The sequence below is a fragment of the Alexandromys fortis genome, unplaced genomic scaffold (genome assembly GCF_014885135.2).
Source record: "Alexandromys fortis isolate MF-2015 unplaced genomic scaffold, M_Fortis_MF-2015_v1.1 scaffold_116, whole genome shotgun sequence".
Taxonomy (NCBI): domain Eukaryota; kingdom Metazoa; phylum Chordata; class Mammalia; order Rodentia; family Cricetidae; genus Alexandromys; species Alexandromys fortis.
The window spans coordinates 2,257,578-2,276,667 of NW_026067998.1; the positions used below are offsets into that span (position 1 = coordinate 2,257,578).

General features: G+C 42.8%; 1 pseudogene; it reads right to left on the reverse strand.

Moving 5' to 3' along the window:
• Positions 1-4,695, reverse strand: part of LOC126512662 (60S ribosomal protein L12-like) — a 78,137-nt pseudogene extending 73,442 nt beyond the window's left edge.
• Between the last annotated feature and the right edge of the window lie 14,395 nt (positions 4,696-19,090).

Here is a 19,090-nt window from a genome sequence, read left to right on the forward strand (position 1 = left end):
GCCTCGGGCTTAGAAGCACCATCCTATTTTCAACAGCACACTATTTTCTACATGGGTGTTGGAGCTTGAGCTCAGGTCTTCATATTGGTACAGTAAGCTCCTCACTGTGGTGCCCCACATCCAACTCCTGTGCCCTAGATCTTCTCCTTCAGACAAACCACACAGCCCATTTTCTGCTCTTCCAGCCCTTCCCGGAAAGGATCCTTACATAGGCCCATGTCTCCACCATGTACATTCTTGACCCCATCCCACCCAGTGAAATTTGCTGTTGGTAATAACTTCCTTGCCTTTGATATGCTTAGGCCTTGTTTATGTATGCTCTCTGGACCTGGTAGATCACTCTCCATAGCTATCAGTACAGAGCATCTGTCAGAATCACTCGCTGACTATTGATCTTTTCTCCCCATAGTGGCCTAATGAACATATCAAAGGGTCAGGCTCTTTGTACTCAAAGAATATTTATCAGATACATAAATGGGTGGAAATATCCTGATGCCTTTGGTGGTATCTTGTCCATTGTCTTTTTGGAAAAAAAAAAAAAAACAAACAAACAATTGAGGCTGAGTGAGCCTGCTCTTTCTTTCCTCTGAATGCCTGGCTTTCCTCCTAGCAATGGAAGAGTTTCAGACAACACGCCCAACTTCCCAAAGTCTTCCCAAACAGAAATATAGGAAGCCAAAGTCCTATTTTCATCCTCAGGATGCCAGCAGCTGCAGAGGGAAACAGAGAGTAAGACGATGAAAGAGGAGGTGAGCATTATGGCTAAATGATGGGGATTTCTAAGCATCTGCCAATCAGACCTTGCTGCAGAGGAACCGAACAAAAGGAATGAGGACATAAGAGAACCGTGCGTTCTGCTGTGAAAATGATGAGGGAGAGTGCTAGCAACGCCGCCACTCCGCATGCTCTGGAGTCGCACAGTCTGTCACAGCTATTTGATCTTAGACGACCATCTTTCTGGACTTGATCTTTTCTCTTGCACAGATGGCAGCAGTGTCAAGAGTGTGGAAGGCACAACAAATGAATGTGGGATTTGGAGCCTAAGGCACATGGGTCCTGGGTCACAGTTCTCTTGCTCTTCAACCTACATACAAGTCTGCTTTCTTCTCCCGTTGGACGGGAATAATGAAAGCACCCACCTTGTTGCGCTATTGTGGAGTGCCTGTGAGATGATTCGGGAAAGCCTTGGCATGCTACCCAACCCAAGTGCTTGCTAAACAGCAGCTGGCGTCATGGATGATGGGGTCAACCTCTCCCACTCTCACAACTGAGTTGAGGTTTCAGTTCTCTGAGGAGGAAAAACACAGGCGTCTCTCCCAACGATGAGCAGTTTATATCCAAAATACTCTTGCGTTCAGGGATGAGGGAGAGATGGGGCCTAAGCCAGCCTTACAGTGTCTCAAGGACAAATCTGTAGCCCCTTCTGAGTCACATCTGGACTTACCCAAGCTTGTGCGAGTATGTCCAAAAACGTTAAGACTCAAGCTCAGCCAATTAAAAGGATACTAGTGTAACTGCTGCTTGTTTAGCCAAGGATGTATGAGAGGACCTGACTGTCCCTGAAACGCCCCCTCGCTGTGCCTGCACGCGTATTTCAGGGTCCTTGCCATTTTGTACAGGTGTCAACCCGTGCATGATGGAATATTAATAAACCCTCTTTGCTTTTACATAGTATTTGAGTCTGGGTCTTCTGCAGCATTTCCTTGGACTCTTCCATGGTTTGTCATAATTGGCGGCTATCTCTCTAACCTGGATGCTTTGTTTGCAGGTAGCTGAATCTATGTCAGTGTAGCGCACCTGCTAGGAAGCTTGTGTGTGGATATATTGTTCTAACAGTGCTAATTTTCTGAGGAGAGCGGATCTAGGGACCATGCCTCCAGAAAATAAATCAATATCTGGACACTATCACAGTTTTCTCTTGCTTCCTCAGGATGTCCAAGCTGGTCTCCTCCTCCTACTCCGTTGGAAAAGAGACTGGAAGAGGTGTACCGGAAGAGCACTGTAGACTACTGGTGGTGGTATACCTACTGAGGATGACCTGAGCATTCCCATGTATGTTTGCAAGGCAATATTCAGGTACACAGAGAGTATTGGCATTGTCTAGCACACATAAGACTAAAAACAATACTCAAACAAGTAGCCCGAGTCTACTGGAAGGGCTCCAACCCATACATTCTCCTATGCCAACCCAAGCCTATCAAATGCCATCTTCAAAAGAGTAGGAGGAGCCCAGGTGAAGCTCAGCCCCTCAGGAAGGATGATAATTGCTGAGAGGTGAGTTACTGTTATGGAGCATGCTGGCAACTCCGTAAGGCGACTAGGGTTCAGAGCAGTTGTGTGTTCTTTTGCCTAAAATAGTGCAGCTAAATAGTTAGAGGTGCAAGTAGCTGCTAATACGCTATCGGGTGTAGTAGAAGATCTGTAGCTGTCTCTCCTATGGTTTATTTCCTCATCTCATGAGATGGAATCTTTTTTTTCTATTTTTTTTAGTGTGTGTTTGTGTATGTGTTGTTTGGGTTGTGTGTGTGTGCTATGTGTGTTTGTGGCGTGTGTGTGTGTGTGTGTGAGAGAGAGAGAGAGAGAGAGAGAGAGAGAGAGAGAGAGAGAGAGAGAGGCTTGAAATGGAACACAGGACTTCCTGTAGATAGCCTACCACTGAACGACACCCCCAGGCCCTCTGTCTGGAGTCGTCAGTCTCCCATGACAATCAGTGAGTGTGTCTCCAAGGTAAAGTCAACCATCATTTTGCTCTTAGCACAGACACTAGAATAGCCTGAGAATAAATTATTTTGTCTTTAATTTAGAAAGGCGAAGAACACAAAATTTCATTGCAGTTGTGAGCCTAAAATAAGAAACAAAACAAAAAGGCTAAATATCACTTTTGCCTGGTTACTTGGATATCAGGCAATTATCACATGATTACTCAGGCTGGTAATGAAATTAAGATAAAGTTTCATCAAAATAGCATATGTAATTTTGCAGCCAAAACAGAACTGGTATAAATATGAGCAGATGTGTCTGCCTCTCTCGGATTTATAAATACAGAAACATTGTCCCCATTTCGGGTAAAAATCACTCTTTATTCTGAATGTTGCAAGAGTGTAGCTCAGAGCCCTGCAGGTGACAGAGAGAGAGAAGCAAGTGCCAGCCAGAAGGATTCTCATTTCCTGTGGCTTCCAGGCAGGTGGTCTTAACCTGGGGGACCTGCTGGGCTTCTGCAGCAGCTATATACACTGGGGCGTTAGGATGAAATGGTAAAATACATGCCAAGATGAGCACACAAATTTTCTTAGGCAGGAAACATACTGGTCTTTCTTTCCCAGGAAAATGAAAGAAAAGCGTTCTGGGCGTAAGAGCTGCATCGGTGGGTGAGTGCAGAGTATCTGGGTGTGAGTCCCCACGACCCGTGCACAGCAGGCACAGCGCATACATCCATACAGGCCACAGGGCCTGTAAGATGAGACGAGAGGCAAAGGGGAAAATCCCAGGAAGACCAGCTAGCAAGGAGCACAAGAGATTCCATCTCAAACAAGCTGGAAAATGAGGACAGGCACCTGTTGTCATCTGTCACCTATATGTGCATGCATACATACACATACATCATACCTACACATAGATACACAGCATATATACACACACCACATACACACCATAAATACATACACCATACAAACACACCACACACACCATATATACACATATCATACACACATACCACACAAACACCGTATACACACTCCACACCCCATACATACATACGCATCATACATACACATACACTATACATATACACATAACATACACACGTATATACCTATGCACACAATATACATACACACACCGTACAACACATCCCATATATAAACATACACAGTATACACCCATACCATATACATACACCACACACACGCCATATACACACCACACACATCATAAACACACACCAGACACACACATACACACCACACAAACATACCCCACACATGCACACACACTACACACACATGCATATATACCCCCCACACCATATATATACATATCATACACGCATACCACACAAATCATATACACACACCACAGCACATACATACACACATCATATATACACATACAACATACACACACTATACATACACATACTGTATACACACAACATACATATACATACATCATACACACACTATACATACACACATACCATACACAAACACCACACACATCATAAGCACACACAAGACACACACATACACACCACACAAACGTACCCCACACACATACACACACACCATACTTACATACACACCATATACACATACACCATACACATACAGCACACATACACATATCACACACACACACACACACACACACCATACACAGATAAAAAATACTTAGCGGAAGAATAAAAACATTCTGTGTTTTGAATATAAAGTCTTAGCTGCTCCCGCCTCCAACTCCATTGCACTAAAGACAGCTTTGCACAGAACGAATAACACACCCAGGGCCATGTTCTGCCGTTTCCTCTCCAGAACAGCGTTCTTCACCTAGGACTGTTAACTGCCTACTGCTCTCTGCCTCTCTCTCTACCGGGGTCTTAGGAGGAAGCCAGGCAATGAAAGACTGCAAAGAGCTCCCTCCAGGAGCAGTGAGGCAGAACCTGCCACTCTGAGAAGAGAACCTGGAGTTTTCCGTCATGGTCAAGAGCCTGGTGCAGACGGACCTTGGTGACACTTCTTTTCTCTGCCCATACTAATCTGGGCACATTTGCTGCAGGACGTGGGTGTTAATGGTGTGGCTGGTTGATAAAGGTGGAAACTCAGAACAGAGAACCCCACTACTGCAGGCTCACCTTCACTCACCCCTACCCCCCTGGAGCCTCCTTCAACTCCCTCTTGAGCATGTGTTTGGCAGGAGACAGGAGCAGCTGAGTCATCCTTAGGGAGGAGCTCTCCTCACCATATCCACTAGTGGAAAAATACCCAGGACTCCAAGCAGTCAGTGGAGGGAGACCACGCTGTGCTGTTTCTGTGTGTCCAGACCTCAAACAAACAAGTGTCCTTCCCTCGCCTATGAGTGAAGCAAAGGGGGCATCAGTGATGGTAGCTTGACAAGAGCTCCAGAGAATTAGCATAGGTGCCTGGAATTACCTTCATCTTGTGGAGGAACCATTCCTCATCACCCAGGCCACCCATCTAGACCTGTCCCGACTGTAGACAAATGAAATTCACAAGAGAATACATTTTGACTGAGACCTAAGCCCTAAGATCTCCAGAGACCATGAGAAATACATGAAAGCAAGCATTACTGCTGACCCTTCAATTCCATAGGGGGACTTCTAGAATCCTCTGAGCTCATGCTCTGGTCCTCAAATTTAAATCTCTTGTCAACCCATGGTCTGATATCCAGACTTCCAAACAACTATTTCTTGAAAAGCTCTTCTTGAATGTCACACAGATTTTACCTAAAAAGTAGATGGAACCCTCACTCCTGTTGCTGATCTGTCTTTCATACAGCAAACAGATGCTATATCACCCTTCAGTTGTTTCAACCAAACAACTTCACTTTTCTCTCTCATTGCGCCACCTCTCTAAACATACCCTAGTGGTTCTCCCCTCGGGATATTTGCAGAATAATGAACAGCTCCATTTGGCTGTTACTATGAGACAAGATAACATGGTTTCTCTCGGAACCTCTGTAACAGGCCCCCAGACCTCAGTAAAACCAATAACATCATGACTGAAGTACTATTCAGAACTGGGGACCCAGCACAGAGGCAATACCACCTGTCAAAAGGAGGCCAAAGCCCTAATCTGTCAAAGTCCACAGACCCTAAATGTATTAATCTTGCCTTTCTTGTCTAACTTTTCTTGGTAAACGAGGTATATCAATCCAGAATGTGTGGTGTTTTTTTTTTTGTTTTGTTTTCATTTTTGTTTTTGTGTGTATGTGCTTAAAAGACCACCTTGAGAAAGGCTTGGGACTACACTGGGATCCTGAACACCTGGTAGACTAACAAAGACTTTCCAGTGGTTTGAACTCATGTACAAGTAGCCTTCTCTGGAGAACTCATGTTACTTCTGAAGTAGATATGTGTCTGGTTCCTACTCCTACTATCTTACTTCCTTGCAATCAGTGTGATCCATATATATATATATATAATATATATATATATATATATACACACACACACACACAAACACACACACACAAACACACACAGAGAGAGAGAGAGAGACAGAGACAGAGAGAGAGGAGAGANAGAGAGAGAGAGAGAGAGAGAGAGAGAGAGAGGAGAGAGAGAGAGAGAGAGAGAGAGAGAGAGAGAGAGAGAGAGAATTTCACTGTTACCACCTTCCTATCTCACTTGGCACAGGGACCAGAGTCTTCACACAATCCTTTCAAGCCCTCACAGTGTGCCCGTAGACCCTCACAGTGTGCCCATAGGCCTTCACAGGGCCCTACCAAGCCCTTGCACTGTACTCATGGGCCTCTATAGTGCCCTACCAATCCCCCACAGTGTGCCTGTAGGCCCTCACAGGGCCCTGCCACACCCTTACAGTGGGCACTTGCCATTCAGCTGTGGTCTTTTATGTTACTCCTCTCTGTCCCTTTTCCTCAACCACACCATCCTCTTGCTCTTCCTGAAAATCAACATCAGCTTTGCTTTCCCCTAAGGCCTTTGCACTTTCTGTCGCCTGAGCCTACGAACACTCCTTATCTCTTCAGTCTTTCGTATCTTTGTTTAAATGTCACCTTCTCAGAAAAAGAATTTCTTGGCCTACCTATCTTAAATCGCAATTCATTGTCCACAAGTCCTATTTCTCTGAGTCTTGAAGAAATGGTAATTTGTCATTAATCATCTCTAATACTAATTTAATTCTAATTACATTTTAATTAATTATTTCTATTTTATGTGCATGAGTGCTTTGGCTGCATGCATGTGTTGGGCATCACTTGTGTGCAGTACTGTGGAGACCAGAGGAGGACAGCTGTTGGATCTCCTGGCAGTGGAGCTGCGATGTGTATTGTGAGCTGCTGATTCTGGGAACCAAACTCAGGTTCTCTGAAAGAGCAGCAAGTGCTTCTCCCCCAGGTATCCCTCCAGCTTTGTTATCATCACTTTATCTCCTCATTTCTACAGCTTTTGTACCTTCTCATAAAGATGGAGACTGAGTGAGGTCAGCAGAATGTCTTTCTTCTGTGCTTTGGTACCTAGAAATGTGTTGGACACATCCTAAGCACATTAGGCCCACAATTATTCACTGACTGAACTCTTCCAATCTTCTGGAAGCAAACTACAAGATGTTATGCTGCTGGAAAAGGTATTTGAGCTTCCATGATTCCAGATCCATTGCAATCTGTTTTTTCATCCACTAATGCCTCATCTGCCTTTGCTTCCTAGTTCTAGACACATTTAGACTCAAAAGAACTCAGGTCAAGTAAGTATTCATGATATTACTCTGTGAGTGCTCTTCAAAGACACGGGGAGGAGAGTAGCAATGTTACAAGAGGAACAATTACTGTTTCTATTGTTCTAATATCATACCAGAATGCCTTCCTAGTGATGCGTCTTTATCTGTGAATTCAGGGATACTAGGGCATTCTAGCAGGTGTTATTTACGGCAGGGTTGCTCCTAAGTGAGAAGCTGTGTGAACAGTGAGTTCAAAGTCAGACACATACCAGCAGCAGCCTGGACTTGATTGTGTTGGTTGTAGACATTTTCTCATTTCTAGCTTTACCTCAATGACAAACTTAGGCTTGTATGTGATGATAGGCCACGTATTTAATATCACTTTGCCAAGCTTTCATTCAGAAGAGAAAAACAAACCTCAGAGGCTGAGAATCACTGACTTACTGGGACACTTTTGGCAGGGAGAGAGCAACCAGACCTCAGACTAAAGCACAGCAATGCTGACACTGTGTCTCTCCTTGTGTGCTGCCAAGTGTCCTGAAGGACTGAACATTTGTCAAGCTGCCAATTACCAATACTCGACTCCTCTGGGTCCCTGTTTCCTTGGCCAAATAATCAAAGAGTGTTCTAGCCCAGTTAAGAACATCTCTGTTCTTGGCACCATAGTGAAGCTCATTCCTTGTTATCATATGTTATCTAAGGAGGGAGACCTGCAAAAAGAAACGCACCCTACCTTTGCTTCCTATCAAGTCTAGTCTTTCGTGAGACTGCTCTTAATTCTCCATTTTCCTGATTGGTTTTGGGAACTAGACTGTGTTACTGTCAGATGAGCGGTGGGGTACAGCAGATGTAGAGAGACTTCCTCAGGTACTAAGGTAACCCAAGTCTCTTCATTGCTTCTTTTGGTGAAGAAATTACGGACTTGGGCCCCAGCAAGTTATAAGTTTTAATATTATTTATGGCCTGAAGGTTTTGGAAGTCTTGTGTGAAACTATAAATCAAGCAAGCAGATTTGCTACACTGGAAGGGAATTCTGGCAGTGAATTTGGATAAGTAATATGTATATCCTTCTGTAACTATTGAGGAAATCTTCAAGTAAAGGGTGTAGAGATGATTTTATGTCTTCTTTAGTTATAATCTCTGACTATCACATTATAATTTCAAAAATAATTCTGAAGAGAGACATCTGAGACCCTTGAATGGACATTTTCCAAAAATTTGGTAAGCAGGAGGGCTTCACCACCGTTATCCTTCCTACCCTCCTTTTGTACATAAGTATCCTTTAGCTCAACATGTCCCCAAAAATGGACCAGCTGTAATTCTTGACTATCTTTGGATATTTGTTTCAGTTTCCTAATAAATAATAGAAGTATTCAGACAAACCAATCTACATTCATACAAGGATCAAGGGTTATAGCACAGAGTCTGCCTGCTAAAACCCTTTTGTTGGCCCCTGTGACTGGTGAGTACATGAACTAACGTTCTGCCGTTAGTGTCTTCTCTCAAGTAACAAGTGCCTTGTACTTGACCATCCTCCAACCCCTATGACTTCTCCCTTAACAGAGGGAAGAGGAAATCCTCAAAATAAGCACATTCCATAACAAAATAGCTGGGTTTATGATCTTGGAAGGCAAGAAAGAACTGTAGAGTTTACAGTGAGTCTGAGAGTCTCTGAGGCTATGGACTAAGTTAGGGAACAAATACTGAAACCGGGTATCTGATCTCCAGCACCTACAAACAAAGCTCAAAGCTCTCTCTCTCTCTCTCTCTCTCTCTCTCTCTCTCTCTCTCTCTCTCTCTGTGTGTTTATTTCAGTGAAGATAAGATGGGATACAGAGATGAGTGATTCACTGTGAGCTTGTTAGCCATCTACTCTAGCCTTCAGGAGAAGTTCAAGACAAAGGAGAGACTCCATCTCAAATAAAATATTGGAAGGTTGCCCTCTGACCTCCGCATCTATGTGCACACACGTGTATGGGCATAGCATACATAAACGAGCACACCCACATACATGTACCATACACGAATGAACATACCCACACATGTACACCACCCTGTGGTCCTTAGTTTGTAATTTTGAAACCGTATCTTAGGACCTAGATTCTATGACATTTGGCAGATATTTTGATGACTTAGTTACTTCAGGAATAGAAGTAGCAGAGTTCTATGTTTCAGTCAATAGCTTTGACAAACACAATAAACCGAGGAGTCAGGAATCAATTGTGTAAAGTTAATTGATTCTCACTTGACTGTCACACACCTCTGTTTAAATATATTTGCTCAGATTACATCTTCTGTAACTGTGACCCCTAAGTGACTCACTGTTCTGAAAGTTACTTGGAAATGACAGGCAGTAAATTTTGTTATTTGTAGGGAAATGGATGTACCAGAGACAATCAAATGAAGAGAATAACACCAGTCTCAGAAAGACAAATATTATAAGTCTCCTCACATTTGTTGTTTATAGATTATATATATATATAATAGACATAATGCATATTATTATCTATAATATGGTGTGTGTATGTGCTTAACATACAATAGGTACATGTAGAAAAATAAACATAATAAACTTCAGTATTGGCAGTGCCCCTTGATAGTAAAGACAAGTCAATTTCCCTCCTCATTCTTTACAAAAGTATTAAACTTCAGTTCTTTATAATTCAGCTAATTATACAAATACAAAGCTAATCCTCAGGTGTGGCATCTCACACCCACTCCTGATACTTGGAAACTGGAAGTAGGGGAATGAGGGGTTCAAGGCTAGCCTTGGCTAAAGAGTGAGTTTGAGGCAAGCCTAAGCCAGCCTATATTAACACAAGAAAATCAAATAAAATTAAAAATAAATATACTCCTTTTTATACATGGATCTTCCCAAATATCAGCTTTAACAACATATGTGTGTGTATAACATATCACATGTGTGTATTTGCCTTTTACTACTGCATCCTCAGTTTTATCTCTATGAGTCTCGAGTACCAGGTTGAACTGTGTCAAACCGGGGAGCTGGAAGACAACATTGTCAAGCTTAAACATATAATCAGAAGGAAGTTGTGGGGCAAAAAGCAAAGGCCACATAAAAGGGTCCTTTGTTTGCAGGTGGAATGAAGAAATTTGAGAAATCTCCTGGCCTCTTTGGATGTCTGACCTAAAACACATGTCTGAGATATAAAACTAACATCTATAAATGAGAAAAAATGTGATCTTTATATTTTTGGGTTTGGGTTGCCTCACTTAGAGTGATTCTTCTGACTCCATTCATTAATCTCAATTTTATGATATTGCTTTTCATAAGAGCTAATTTACAGTGTGATTTGGGTGAAGACTGAAGTCATGACTGGTCCAGAAAGTGATGGTCATTTCCAGTTCACTGGTATGGAAAAACATCTTAACTCTAATACTTTCAAAAGTAGCATGAAGTGTGTACTGACCACATATGGAAGTAGTGCTTTGTCGGTATTCTTCTTCACGTTAAGGTCCACAAAATTTCCAGCTGTAAAAGCAACATGCATGGGTTTTAAAATGTTAAGTTCCATACCTGAAGAAACTGATCTCAACTCATCCTTTAATAATCAATTTGTACAATAAATTATGAATCTGGGAAAAAAAAGAGCTGAATTACATTCTATTGTATGAGTATACCACATTTTCATTATCTACTCATCCACTGTTGGGCACATAGACTGTTTGTATTACCTGTCTATTGTGAATAGAGCAGATTCATGCATCTCTCCATCTTCAACAGAAGCATCTATTTGCAGGATATGGTAACTAACCCAGAGATCCACAACTCTGGAGAAAGAGACTGCGGAAATGCTCACCCCTAAGTGGGACATCCACATCACATCCCCTCTTCCCAAGGCTCAGCAGTCATTGCAGAAGAGGGGGCGGGGTGGAAAGACTGTAAGAGGCAGAATCTATCAACAAATCCAAGAAAGTTATGTCCTGCAGACACACAAGACAGCTGTACAAGTGAACTCACAGCAGCTATGACAACATGCATAAGCTCAATCCAGACCTCGCTCCAGCACAGGAGGGAGGTGGGCATGAAGTTCCATCCATCCGTAGGTGCTATGAGCAATGGCAAGTGCTGGGAAAGGAAGAATCAGGTTTTCTTTAAGCATATTGCTCCTAGTAGGTTGACATTACCACCTATCTAAGAATATGTGGGCAGCACAAATCTGAATTAATGGATGGAAAAACAAACAGACAAAAACAATTTGAGTGGCAACGGGGAGGGTGCAGATCTTGGAGGAGTTGGGTAGGGCATTTCTATAGTCAAAATGAACTGTATGCAATTCTCAAATAATTAATTAAAAATTAAGGAAAACTAAGGCAAAAAAAAAAAAACACCCAAACTGTTCCTTGTGTCTAAGGTAGTTAATTTTTTTCCATTCCAATTTAAACATCTGTATTTTATATTATGGCATCTTTAGCCACCTCTAGCTAGAATGAGTGTTGTCTATAGAAAATTGCAATAAACATTTGTAAAAAAACACGTGTGTACATATATGTACATGTGTATATGATGTGTATGTGGTTATGTACAGACATCCCAGTTTCTATAGGTCAAGCATCTAGACCTGATGTCCACCTGACTGTGGATGGCCACAGTGTTATCTCTGTGGCTTAACTTACTCCTCTCTTCTTCATTGCTGCTTATTGCTCTATTTGACTCCATCCAATGTTAATCTTGGTTTCAGAACTGCTTATTATGGAACTGAAACTGAAAACTTCTTGTCCATCCCAGCAGCACCAGAAGAAACTTCAGACCTGAAGGACTTTACACAGCTGTTACACTGCACACCAATATATTTAAGAGTCACTTTCTACCCTTCACGAGCGGCTTTAAGATAAGGGAAGAATTGGCGGGGGAGGGGGGAATAAGATGTTTGTTAAGATTTATTTATTGTGTGTATGTCTGCAGGCCAGAAGAGGGCGCCAGACCTCATTACAGATGGTTGTGAGCCACCATGTGGTTGCCGGGGAATTGAATTCAGGACCTTCAGAAGAGCAGGCAATGCTCTTAACCGCTGAGCCATCCCTCTTCTGGCCTGCAGACATACACACAGACAGAATATTGTATACATAATAAATAAATAAACATTTAAAAAAAAAGATTTATTTATTGTATTTTAAGCATACGAGTGTTTTGCATGCCTTGTGCCCTGAGAGGTCAGAAGAGGGTGTTGCACCCCATGGAAGCACAGATACAAATGCTTGTGAGCTGCCGTGTTTGTGCTGGAAGCCAATTCAGGGTTCTCTGCAAGAGCAACCAGTACTCCTTAGCAGCTGAGCCATGTCTCCAGCCTTCAAATGGAACTTTTAGTTGGTGTTACCATTCTTGCTGACTGTAGGCTTAGGAGAAAAGCCTTGAGGCTTATCATGTTTTACATTAACTGTAATTTATAACTTTGTGGACTAAGTAGATACTGAAGAGCAAACTGTCTCCTGAGCATGCATATTTCTGTGCTTCTAAGTGATTTTATATTTCATAACATATATTTTGAGAGTGTAAAAGAAGTATATATAGGAAGAGCCAAACAGAAAAAAAAGATGCTAAACCCAAAGAAAGTAAATCACCTATACAAAATAATTCAAATAAAATTGAGAATATTGAGGTTTGTAGCTGTCTTTTAGATTTTTGAACTGTGTGTTGAATTTTAATTTCGAGCTTGAGATGTAACCCACCCTGACCTGGAATTTACATTCCTTTCAGGTTCTGAGATTATATGCAGGTGCCACCACCTGAATGTTATACTTGGACTTGTTAACTTCAGTTTCTATGGCTAGACTCAGCAGAGAATGATGCTGGAAAGGAAGTGACCAAGGTTACCATTAGGACAGCCCTGTCCAACCCTTCGACTGATTGTACTAAGTGAAAATCGGGACAGGATTCTTTCTGGGGTATTCCTCAGTTCTGGAAAGAGGAAACTGAGCTCCCAAACACACCCCCAAGCTGAGGATAGCCACAAGAGTTTAGCTCACTGGGATGCTGAGAACGTGTTTTGAGACCTTTTGGGGTTTGTAATTGTCATTTAGAACTGTGATAGACAGCTCTAGGGTAGGAGTGTCTCTAATCTGGAAAATTGTCCAAGGTTATGCCCGGATGCCTAGGAACATTGGGAACATTGTGTGTATAGACTAAAATCAGAGCAAATGACTATAAGGCCTCTTAACAACTGCAGTCTGCAACCTCCTTTCCACAGAGTACAAGAAGGGATTTCCATAGTGAAAACTGACACATCGCGCAGGCTCCTTGTGGAACAGCCCGTGGCAGCTTTCATATACACGCTTGACTCAAAATGGCTGAAAGGGCTTCCCCACCCACCCTTAAGTGGAGAAAGAATGAGACTTCTGTTCGAAGAGAGCAGTTGGAAGTGGCAGAGCCCCGGCTATTATGAAATTGCTTTTCAACTTGTACTGAGTGTCGTGACAAAAGGCTGCATGCATCTGTGAAGCCCATTGGAGTGGTTCAGGACCATTCTGCCTCCTTCACAAAGCATTTCAAGCATTGAAAAGGTAGCAAAAGAATAAAGAGGAAGTGACTTATAGTTCCACTGAGAAGGGTAACAGACTGTCATTGTAGGAATAGCCTGGCCTTTGGAACTAGACAGATGTGGATTAGAAACACCACTGGACTGCACTCATAGCCCCAGAGATTTCTTATTGGATGTAATTTTCTGAGCCTGTTTCCTTGTCTGTAAAATGGTGATGTCTACTTCTTGAGGGTGAGGATTCATTAAGAATGTGCACACGAGGCAGACTGTAAATTCCTCCCAAAGGGGAAGCTGTCTCTTTAGGTCTTACTACATCATTAATGATTCTAAATGCCATTCTGTATGGGGCCAGGCATACCTCACAGATAGACCTTGACTGGCTGTACTGAGAATGACAAAACGCAGGGTGGCTTCTGGTAGAAGTGGCACCACCTTCAAAAATGTTTGATTTTTTTTAAAATCTTTTCATGTGGTTATGCACGGTGTGCATGCGTGTGTACGTGTGTGTGTTTGTGTATACAAGTATATGTGTGCCGCAGTGTGTGGCTGTTAGAGCCGCCATTCCACTTTGCTGAAGACAGGGTCTCTTTTGCTATCTATCCAGTGCAGCATGCATCAAGCTACCTGGCCAGTGAGTTCCTGGGGGGTTCTCCTGTCTCCGTCTCACAGCTTACTGGCCATCACTGGGGTTACAATGATCTCTCCATGTCAAGCTCTGTATCAGTTCTGGGAAACTGACCTCAGGTCCTGGTCCTCACATTGACCCAGCAAGCACTTCACCCCCTGAGTCATCTCCTTAGCCCCGGTGTCTGATTTCTACATGTTGGACATTAGCAAACCTGGATTGTGCTCTGTATCATAAGCCAATATTAAATCCTGGGGGCTTGGAGTGACCTTTTGGTTCTGATGATGTTATCTGATGATAATTCTGTGGACTCATTTTTCTCCTCTTCTCAGACCCTGGGAACCCAGTGGTCTGTACGCTATTGTTTCTGAGATGGAAGGCCTAGGCTTAGCAAAAGCCCCAGCCAGTAGTAGCAAAACGGGCAGGTAAGATTCTCAGTGTATGACATACCACATTGTTCTGAACAGATCAGAAAGGGGGACTCTCATTCCATGGGTACACTGTCAATCATGTTCAGATTCTGGGTGGGTTGGATCTGAACCCACTTCTTCTCTAACACGGAAGTTATATGTGCCCTCCCATTTTGTTATTTTTATTTTATATTACTTTTTCTTAACACATATTTTCATTGGGTTTCTTTTGTTTATAACCCCGAGATTGAGGACCAGTACTAGGGGGATAATAAAGACACTGCATAGCATTTATCAACACTTAGTATGTACTAGCTATTAGCCAAGTATCCAACAACTAGGAACTGATGTCAGTTTAATTTTAGAAGTAAAAGAAATGAAGCAAAAACATTTTAGAGAAGATCATTCCCTTTATAGTCTAGCAAGTGATAGGGGCAGCATTTGAACTCATTTCTGGCTGACTTTAAGGTTTGTGCTCTTGACCTCCACATTAGGACTGCTAACATGGAATAAACATCTGTACAAAATTTATGGGAAAAGATCTGGATCACACACGTTTATCCAGGATGTAAAGACTTATTCCAATCCAAATTTGTCTTTGTCCTTTGCCTGAGTGGTGTTCAGAAGGCCTGGAGTAACAAAGTACAGTGACTTTAGCTTTGGTGACTGGGAGCTTCTGTCCACACAGGAGGGAAAGCAAACTGGTCTACCCTCAGACTCCCATCTATGGAGAAGGTGAAGCCAGGTAGGAGGAAGGAGGCAGAATATTTCTGGGAGTATGTGGGCACCTTGATTAATTTTAGTGGCTTTTAATAGAAGAACTTGTTTTACATTATTTGGACTAATTGAAAGAAAGTGTCGAGGCTCCTTGGAGTTGACTCATCCCCGCCACCCTCATATAGACGAATTGAGTTCCGTCTGGCTGACTGCACCAAGTTTCTCAGTGTTGGCTGACAGCCTCAGGAAGATCGGTTCATTTTTTTTTTTTACAACGTTCTGGTGATTCATCCACACACACTCCAGGCACTGGCTTCCGGAGAGGAGGAGAGCAGGGGTGAGGTTCCCTAGGGAGACTCAAGAGCTTGGAAGTTCACTGGAGCCTTTTGAGAGTTTGATCTAGAACAGCTCTGGGGCTGAGGTCCTGGCTCTCAGTCCTGAGCTGTGTTGGTTAGCAGAGACTTAGTACACTAGGGGAAAATGATACAAACAGCATGGTGCTCAGGAATCAAGAAAATGGAGTTTGGTTTGTTTAAAGCAACTCCAATCACACAGTCTTGGAAAGCCTCCTGCTCTTCCCGGCAGTAGAATCAACCTCTATGGTCATACATTCTGGTTCTGTCTTCCATTGTTGGCTTGGGAGCCCATGTCTTCTTGTAGGACAGTTCTCTTCTTTAAATGTGAATAATCTTCCCCTTTCTTGTGCTTTAGGACAAGTTAGATATCATGTATCCAGTGTGTCTAGTGCATAGCAGCTAGCAGGGCAGTGTGTGTGGCTCCCCATGGGAGAGAAACGATGCTGGTTATGGTACCTCGGCCATCCACCAGGTGTTAGTTGGACTGTTCTGCTCTCAGTTGTTCTGCCTATGAAGTGGGATGAGAGTTCTCTATAACATTATTATGAGATGAAGGGCTTCATTATTAGTTATGATGATCATTGCAAGCAGTTGTTGATGTTCTTAACTTAGCTAAGCACTTCCTTATGCACACATAACATATTGAGTGTGGTTACTAAAACATAGAACATAACAAACTGTTATTATTAAGTTAAATAACAAATTAATATTATATTTTTATCGAGAAACATGTTAATAGACCACATAGAACCCATATAGAATCATGGTTTGATAGGATCTTATTGCCCTAAAAGGCAGCTCTGAAATTCTGTATATAGTAATTCAGTAACCTGGATGCTTTTGCTTTGTAGAAGCAGCAGAAATCTGAGGTCAATTGCTTATCCTACAGGGCTTTGGGTGGTGACCTACTGAACTTTCGAGACTCTAATGAACTCACCAGCTTGCACTCGGTTTGTCAAGAGCTTGAAGAGCCTGGCATCCAAGGGTGGGAAAACAAGCCTAGAAAACTGGTCGTGCTTTGAAGAGGTGACCTGGTTCCAGGTGACATCAGCTCACTGTGCCCTAGCAGGCCACTGCAGTCTGTGATCTGGTGCCAAGTGCCAGGTGATATCAGCTCATTGTTCCCCGGCAGGCCACTGCAGACTGTGACCTGGTGCCAGGTGACATCAGCTCACTGTTCCTCAGCAAGCCACTGCAGACTGTGACCTGGTGCCAGGTGACTCCATCTCTCTGCTCTCCAGCAAGCCCCTGCCGTGTCTAGTTCCCAAGGATTCCTGGACTTTATTCTATCCCAAAATTTCATGATGCCACCTTAGACTCTCTAGTTTGTGGCAAGTTCACCTTCATTGAGGAAGATCTTGGAAGTGACCAAGGGGGAAAAGAAGCCTCTCTAGAAATCACTTCTGCCTCAACAGAAGCTTCCCCTGATAGCCAGTCTAGGACAGTTTTGAAGTCTATAATACCTGTGATGGGTGTTTTAGTAGGATGACTGTCTTGACCTGAGTTGGAGAATGTGGGCTGTGTGATATACTCGGGAGGAGGGCTAGCCGGGCTTTCAGATAACCTAGACAACGAAAGTGAATCAAAGACAAAATGACTCAGGCTGAGAGTGAATGGTGATGTCATACTCTCAGGGAGCATGATAAGGGAAGAGGGGTGCTGCTATGAGAGAAAACAAGAGTGATATTTTGTCTGTGTTCAGTTTGAGGTGCATGTCGGACAGCTCAAGTGTCCAGCATAGCACAGGAACTAATCATATGCCTGGCAAGTGGTGCTCCCCCCACTCTTCTGAAAAGTAAACAAATAAAACGCAGTGAGAGAAAGTTTTTACATAGGAACAAAAATAAACATCATCGTCAACAGAAAACCTAAGAGATTTATGAAACAATCTGGTAGCAAAGACAGCGGTGGAGAAATCAAGTGCTTTTAGCTTTTAACTGACCTCATACAGGCTTCCATATACACCCAGTGACCCCAGTGAGTTCACTGACAGCTCCCCCTCAAAAAATACACCCAGTGACCCCAGTGAGTTCACTGACAGCTCCCCCACCAAAAAAAAAAAAACAAAAACAAAAACAAAAACAAAACAAACAAACAAACAAAAAAAAAAAACCTGGGGCTTCTGGAACTTCGGGACTTACCAGAGCCTCACAGCTAGGTGTGAGCAGAGTTGAGACTCCGAAGTCTTCAGATCCTGAAGTAGAGTTAGGAACAGAGAAGAAAGCTGCTCTTCCTATCTGCCATCAGTAGGTAAGAAAACTGACCTAAATCACCAGTCAGGTTTGGCCTGCCCCGTGAGAGGCCAGTCTGTGAAGCATAAGCCCAGAAGCAACACACTTGCGTCAGCAGAACACATGCTACTAGGACAGAGAGGGGAAGATAATGAAATAAAAATGTAATTTAAGGAAATAGCACTTAGTAAGAATAAGGAAACTTATTCTCTTTACCGTTTACGTTTTTTTTGCATTGGTTCCTAAAAGTGTTCTCTGTTCTTCTCTTGAGTGTTTTCTAACAGGCTGCCTAGGTTCAGGTTGCCCTTCAGCCATCAGCACAACCAACGAGAGTTATATTCAACTGCTGCACATCTTCAGCGCACTGAACCTTCGAGCCCACTCCTTGGGCAGGGAACAACTTGCTGGCATATTGCTGCAATTGAGAATTAAGAAATAATTTTCCAGGAATTTTCTGTCTTATTTTATTGGAGCATCCAAGAGTAGGCGAGCTTTTTTCAGGCACAGTTGGATAGAGGATAGACTGACTGATTGGTTGATTGATCTATTTACTTATTTGTGGTGTGTGTGTGTGTGTTCATGTTTGGACATGTATGTGCCACAGTGAAAAGGTGGAGGCAATAGGACAAGAGTTCATTCTCTGTTTGCAGTGTAGGAGCTCCTTGGGATTGAACTCAGGTTGATTCATCCTACTGGGCCAGATTCAGGAACCATAGCCCTGCTTTCCAGGCTATGTCACTTTCCTTACTGTGTGTTACACCAAAGACTCTTGGCTTCTTTTGAAGGAATGTTTAATGTATTTAAATGTTAGAAATATGTGGTATTGCAGGGTACTCGTC